Source organism: Lolium rigidum, chromosome 7 (genome assembly GCF_022539505.1).
Source record: "Lolium rigidum isolate FL_2022 chromosome 7, APGP_CSIRO_Lrig_0.1, whole genome shotgun sequence".
Classification (NCBI taxonomy): Eukaryota; Viridiplantae; Streptophyta; class Magnoliopsida; order Poales; family Poaceae; genus Lolium; species Lolium rigidum.
Genome location: NC_061514.1, coordinates 279,428,229 through 279,435,139, shown reverse-complemented (window position 1 = coordinate 279,435,139; position 6,911 = coordinate 279,428,229).

Here is a 6,911-nt window from a genome sequence, read left to right as displayed (position 1 = left end):
TTTTTTGGAAAATTTCTAGGGACGAAATCGGGTGGGTGGAGGGTCAAATCCGCGGAAACCAAAGGCTGCTGATACCATATGATGAGGTCTAAGACCCCGTGTGTGGCCCGATCTTGCGGATTGACGTCGAAACCAACGGGGAGATGGGAAAAACGCGAGGAACACGAAGAACACGGTGATGAACACGAGGAACCCCGAGACTCACGCACGCACACCAACCCGATACACCCGATGCTTACCTCCGTGGCTCGATGGACCACGCCAATAGAATCTCCGTGGAAGAGACACGCGGTAGAATTCCCGGAGAGAGATTGGGATTGGAGAGGAAGAGCTTGGGGAAGGAGAGAGAGTAACAAGTACTAGAATCTCCTTCAACAAGATCTAAGTCAACAACCAAGGTGCCTTGATTACGAGAGGATGATACCCAAGGGAGACTAAGCTCAAAGTTAGGGTTTGAGTTCAAAACAAGTCTAAAGAGCTAATGAGGGGTTCCAGCTACTTATATAGGCACACACAGCCAGCAAGGGCGAACAGGTACGCGAAAGGATAAGTTAAGGCAGTTTGGTGGGGCACTCTCGTCAGGTCCGGTTTGGGATCCGGTCAGACCGGGCCTGGGACCGGGCAGTCCGGTCATGGGTCCGGTCTGACCGGGCCTGTGACCGGGCGGTCCGGTCAAGGATCCGGTCGACCGGTCGGAAACCGGGATTCTGCGAAGAATCCGGTCCTGGGTCCGGTCGTCGTCCGGTACGAGGGGGCTGGCCCGGTTTCCGACCGGTCGACCGGGCCTGTGACCGGGGAGCCCGGTTGTAGGTCCGGTCCGACCGGGTCCTGGACCGGCCAGCGTCCGTCTCTTCCTTGGAGCGCTTCGAGCGACGCCGTCTTCGGCTCCATGATCATCTTCATGTCCAGCTGCTTCTCTCCCTCCCTTGGTCTTGGCGCCTCCTCCTCTCCGAGGTCTTGATGCGGCTTGTACCTAATGACACATAGCACGTCGGCATGAGGTAGCAATCCATCCAAAGGGGTACCAAGATCAAGGGTAGTGAGGAGCGAGTTCACCTCATCATGTAGAGCCTTGGCTCGGGCTCGTGTCATTGGTCCACTTGGGGGACTTGTTGGTCTTGGTGTGGAGGTGACCGAAGGCCACCCCGCATCGATAGTGATTATAGTAAACGGCGAGATTAAAATACTGTAGGCACGGGGACGGATAACGGGCGTTGCATGGATGAGAGAAACTCATGTAACAATCATAGCAGGGCATTTGCGAGATAATAATAAAACGGTGTCCAAGTACAAAGCAATCAATAGGCATGTGTTCCAATTATAGTCGTACGTGCTCGCAATGAGAAATTTGCACAACATCTTTTGTCCTACCAGCCGGTGGCAGCCGGGCCTCAAGGGAATCTACTTGGATATTAAGGTACTCCTTTTAATAGAGTACCGGAGCAAAGCATTAACACTCCGTGAACACATGTGATCCTCACATCACTACCATCCCCTCCGGTTGTCCCGATTCTTGTCACTTCGGGGCCATTGGTTCCGGACAGCGACATGTGTATACAACTTGCAGGTAAGACCATAAACAATGAATATCATGATGAAACAATAACATGTTCAGATCTGAGATCATGGCACTCGGGCCCTAGTGACAAGCATTAAGCATAACAAGTTGCAACAATATCATCAAAGTACCAATTACGGACACTAGGCACTATGCCCTAACAATCTTATGCTATTACATGACCAATCTCATCCAATCTCTACCATCTCGTTCGGCCTACAGCGAGGGAATTACTCACACATGGATGGGGGAAACATTGCTGGTTGATGGAGAGGCGTCGGTGGTGATGATGGCGATGATCTCCTCCAATTCCCCGTCCAGGCGGAGTGCCAGAACGGAGACTTCTGGCTCCCGAGACGGAGTTTCGCGATGTGGCGGCGTTCTGGAGGCTTTCTGGCGACTTCGACTTCTCCCCGTGCGTTTTTAGGTCGAAGGCAATAAATAGTCCGAAGGAGGGCGTCGGGGGCTGACCGAGGCCGCCACACCATAGGGCCGCGCGGGCCCCTCCTGGGCCGCGCCGGCCTATGGTGTGGGGCCCTCGGGCCCCCACCTGGCTTGCCCTTCTGGCTCCGCCAATATTCTGGGAAAATAGGACCTTTTGCATAAATTCCGAGGATTTTCCTGAAAGTTGGATTTCTGCAAAAAAACGAGACACCAGAACAGTTCTGCTGAAAACAGCGTTAGTCCGTGTTAGTTGCATCCAAAATACACAAATTAGAGGCAAAACAATAGCAAAAGTGTTCGGGAAAGTAGATACGTTTTGGACGTATCAGCGCCTTGTCTCGACCATATCCTTCTTGGTGCTCTTTAATGGCGCACCAGAGGAGGAGTTCTATCCCTCGAGGGGGGATTCGTCAGGGTGATCCTATATCCCCATACATGTTTTTGTTGGCAGCAGAGGGCCTTTCGTGCCTCCTAAAAGTTAGAGATCAGTCATCGGCGCTTCATGGGTTACAAGTGGCGACGTCGGCCCCGGCGATCAACCACTTACTCTTTGCTGATGATAGCCTGCTGTTTTTCAAAGCATGTAAGGAGGGTGCTATGGAGGTCAAGAGTGTTCTGACCAAATACTGTAATGCATCTGGTCAGCGGATTAATATGGACAAGTCCTCTATATTCTTTAGTAAGGGCTGCCCAGAAGTAGTGAGATCACTAATTAAGGATGAACTTCAAGTGGAGAGGGAAACCCTCAATGATAAATACTTGGGAATGCCGTCAGATGTGGGCGTCTCCAAGAATGGAGCTTTCAAATACCTTCGTGACAGAGTGTGGAAGAAGGTGCTGGGTTGGTTGGAGCAACTGCTATCAGTTGGGGGAAGGAAAATATTGATCAAGTCAGTTGCACAAGTTGTTCCAACTTTTTCGATGTCTTGCTTCAAGTTACCGAGGGGGCTGTGCGAGCATATCAACTCTCTTCTTCACAAGTTCTAGTGGGGTTGCAAGGAAGGGCAGAGGAAAACGTGTTGGGTTTCCTGGGAGCAAATGACACAGCCAAAGAGCATGGGTGGATTGGGATTCCGTGACATCGAATTGTTCAACTTGTCGCTCCTAGCAAGACAAGCGTGGCGGCTCTTGCAAGTACTTGAGTCCCTGAGTGCAAGGGTACTACAGGCGGTTTACTTTCCATCAGGAGACATCCTATCGGCAGAGCTGGGCTCTCACCCGTCTCAGATCTGGAGGTCCATCCTGGAAGGGCGGAATACACTGAACATTGGGCTAATTTCACGAATTGGCGATGGTAGAACTACTCAGGCGTGGTCACAGAACTGGTTACCAAGGGATACAAGACTGCGACCTGATACGTCTCCGACGTATCGATAATTTCTTATGTTCCATGCCACATTATTGATGATATCTACATGTTTTATGCATACTTTATGTCATATTTATGCGTTTTCCGGAACTAACCTATTGACGAGATGCCGAAGGGCCGGTTCACGTTTTCTGCTGTTTTTGGTTTCAGAAATCTTAGTAAGGAAATATTCTCGGAATCAGACGAAATCAACGCCGAAGATCTTAGAATCCCCGGAAGCATCCAGAACACCCGAGAGTCGCCAGAGGGGGGCCACATGCCCCCCAGACCATAGGCCGGCGCGGCCAAGGGGGGGCCCGCGCCCCCCTATAGTGTCGGCGCCCCTTCGACCTCCTGACGCCGCCTCTTCGCCTATATAAAGCCCTGGACCTAAAACCTCGATACGGAAAAGCCACGGTACGAGAAACCATCCAGAGCCGCCGCCATCGCGAAGCCAAGATCTGGGGGACAGGAGTCTCTGGTCCGGCACACCGCCGGGACGGGAAGTGCCCCGGAAGGCTCCTCCATCGACACCACCGCCATCTTCATCAACGCTGCTTGTCTCCCATGAGGAGGGAGTAGTTCTCCATCGAGGCTCGGGGCTGTACCGGTAGCTATGTGGTTCATCTCTCTCCTATGTACTTCAGTACAATAATCTCATGAGCTGCCTTACATGATTGAGATTCATATGATTATGCTTGTAATCTAGATGTCATTATGCTAGTCAAGTGAATTTTACTTATGTGATCTCCGGAGACTCCTTGTCCCACGTGTGTAAAGGTGACAGTGTGTGCACCGTGTGGGTCTCTTAGGCTATATTTCACAGAATACTTATTCACTGTTAAGAATGGCATAGTGAAGTGCTTATTTATATCTCTTTATGATTGCAATGTGTTTGTATCACTACTATTCTATGTGCTACTCTAGTGATGTTATTAAAGTAGTTTTATTCCTCCTGCACGGTGTAATGGTGACAGTGTGTGCATCACGTGTTAGTACTTGGCGTAGGCTATGATTATGATCTCTTGTAGATTATGAAGTTAACTATTGCTATGATAGTATTGATGTGATATATTCCTCCTACATAGTGTGAAGGTGACAGTGTGCATGCTATGTTAGTACTTGGTTTAGTCGTGTTGATCTTTCATGCACTCTAAGGTTATTTAAATATGAACATTGAATTGTGGAGCTTGTTAACTCCGGCATTGAGGGTTCGTGTAATCCTACGCAATGGTGTTCATCATCCAACAAGAGTGTAGAGTATGCATTTATCTATTCGTTATGTGATCAATGTTGAGAGTGTCCACTAGTGAAAGTCTAATCCCTAGGCCTTGTTCCTAAATACTCGTTATCGCCGCTTGTTTCATCGTTTCTATTGCGTTACTACTTGCTGCGTTACTACCGCTTGTTTACCGTCCCGGGCAAAGCACTTTTCCGGTGCCATTGCTCTTGCTCATATATATTCATACCACCTGTATTTCACTATCTCTTCGCCGAACTAGTGCACCTATTAGGTGTGTTGGGGACACAAGAGACTTCTTGCTTTGTGGTTGCAGGGTTGCATGAGAGGGATATCTGATGTCTACGGGAGCTTCCCCCTCCTTTCTTGTAGACAGTGTTGGGCCTCCAAGAGCAGAGGTTTGTAGAACAGCAGCAAGTTTTCCCTTAAGTGGATCACCCAAGGTTTATCGAACTCGGGGAGGAAGAGGTCAAAGATATCCCTCTCATGCAACCCTCGCAACCACAAAGCAAGAAGTCTCTTGTGTCCCCAACACACCTAATAGGTGCACTAGTTCGGCGAAGAGATAGTGAAATACATGTGGTATGAATATATATGAGCGAGTAGCAACGGTGCCGATAAATAGCTTGCTGGCGTGTAGTTGATGGTGGTAGTATTGCAGCGAGTAGTAACACGGTGAAACAATAAACAAGCGTAGTAACGCAGCAGTATTTAGGAACAAGGCCTAGGGATTACACTTTCACTAGTGGACACTCTCAACATTGATCACATAACAGAATAGATAAATGCATACTCTACACTCTTGTTGGATGATGAACACATTGCGTAGGATTACACGAACCCTCAATGCCGGAGTTAACAAGCTCCACAATAATGTTCATGTTTTAGTAACCTTATAGTGTAAGATAGATCAATAGACTAAACCAAGTACTAACATAGCATGCACACTGTCACCTTCATGCATATGTAGGAGGAATAGATCACATCAATATTATCATAGCAATAGTTAACTTCGCAATCTACAAGAGATCATGATCATAGCATAAACCAAGTACTAACACGGTGCACACCTGTCACCTTTACACACGTGCAGGAGGAATAGAACTACTTTAATAACTTTGCTAGAGTAGCACATAGATAAATAGTGATACAAACTCATATGAATCTCAATCATGTAAAGCAGCTCATGAGATTATTGTATTGAGGTACATGGGAGAGAGATGAACCACATAGCTACAGCGGAGCCCTCAGCCTCGGGGGTGGATTACTCCCTCCTCATCATGGAGGCAGCGATGGCGGTGAAGATGGCGGTGAAGACGGCGGTGGAGATGGCTCCGGGGGCAATTCCCTGTCCCGGCAGGGTGCCGAAACAGAGTTCTGTCCCCCGAATTGGAGTTTCGCGATGGCGGCGGCGCCCCTGGAGTCTTTCTGGAGTTTCGTCAATTGTTGTCGAAGTTTTAGGTCACGACGGCTTAAATAGGCGAAGAGTCGGAGTCGGAGGGTCGAAGGGGTGCCCACACCATAGGGTGGCGCGGGCCCCCCCTGGCCGCGCCGGCCTGTGGTTTGGTGGGCCTGTGCCCCCTCCCTGGTGGCTCTCGGGTGTTCTGGATGCTTCCGGGCAAAATAGGAACCTGGGCGTTGATTTCGTCCGATTCCGAGAATATTTCGTTACTAGGATTTACGAAACCAAAAACAGCAGAAAACGACAACCGGCACTTCGGCATCTTGTTAATAGGTTAGTTCCGGAAAATGCACGAATATGACATAAAGTGTGCATAAAACATGTAGATAACATCAATAATGTGGCATGGAACATAAGAAATTATCGATACGTCCGAGACGTATCAGCATCCCCAAGCTTAGTTCTCGCTCGTCCCGAGCAGGTAAAACGATAACACGGATAATTTACGGAGTGACATGCCATCATAATCTTGATCATACTATTTGTAAAGCATATGTAGTGAATGCAACGATCAAAACAATGTATATGACATGAGTAAACAAGTGAATCATATAGCAAAGACTTTTCATGAATAGCACTTCAAGACAAGCATCAGTAAGTCTTGCATAAGAGTTAACTCATAAAGCAATAATTCAAAGTAAAGGTATTGAAGCAACACAAAAGAAGATTAAGTTTCAGCAGTTGTTTTTAACTTGTAACATGTATATCTCATGGATATTGTCAACATAGAGTAATATAATAAGTGCAATAAGCAAATATGTAGGAATCAATGCACAGTTCACACAAGTGTTTGCTTCTTGAGGTGGAGAGAAATAGGTGAACTGACTCAACATTGAAAGTAAAAGAATGGTCCTCTATA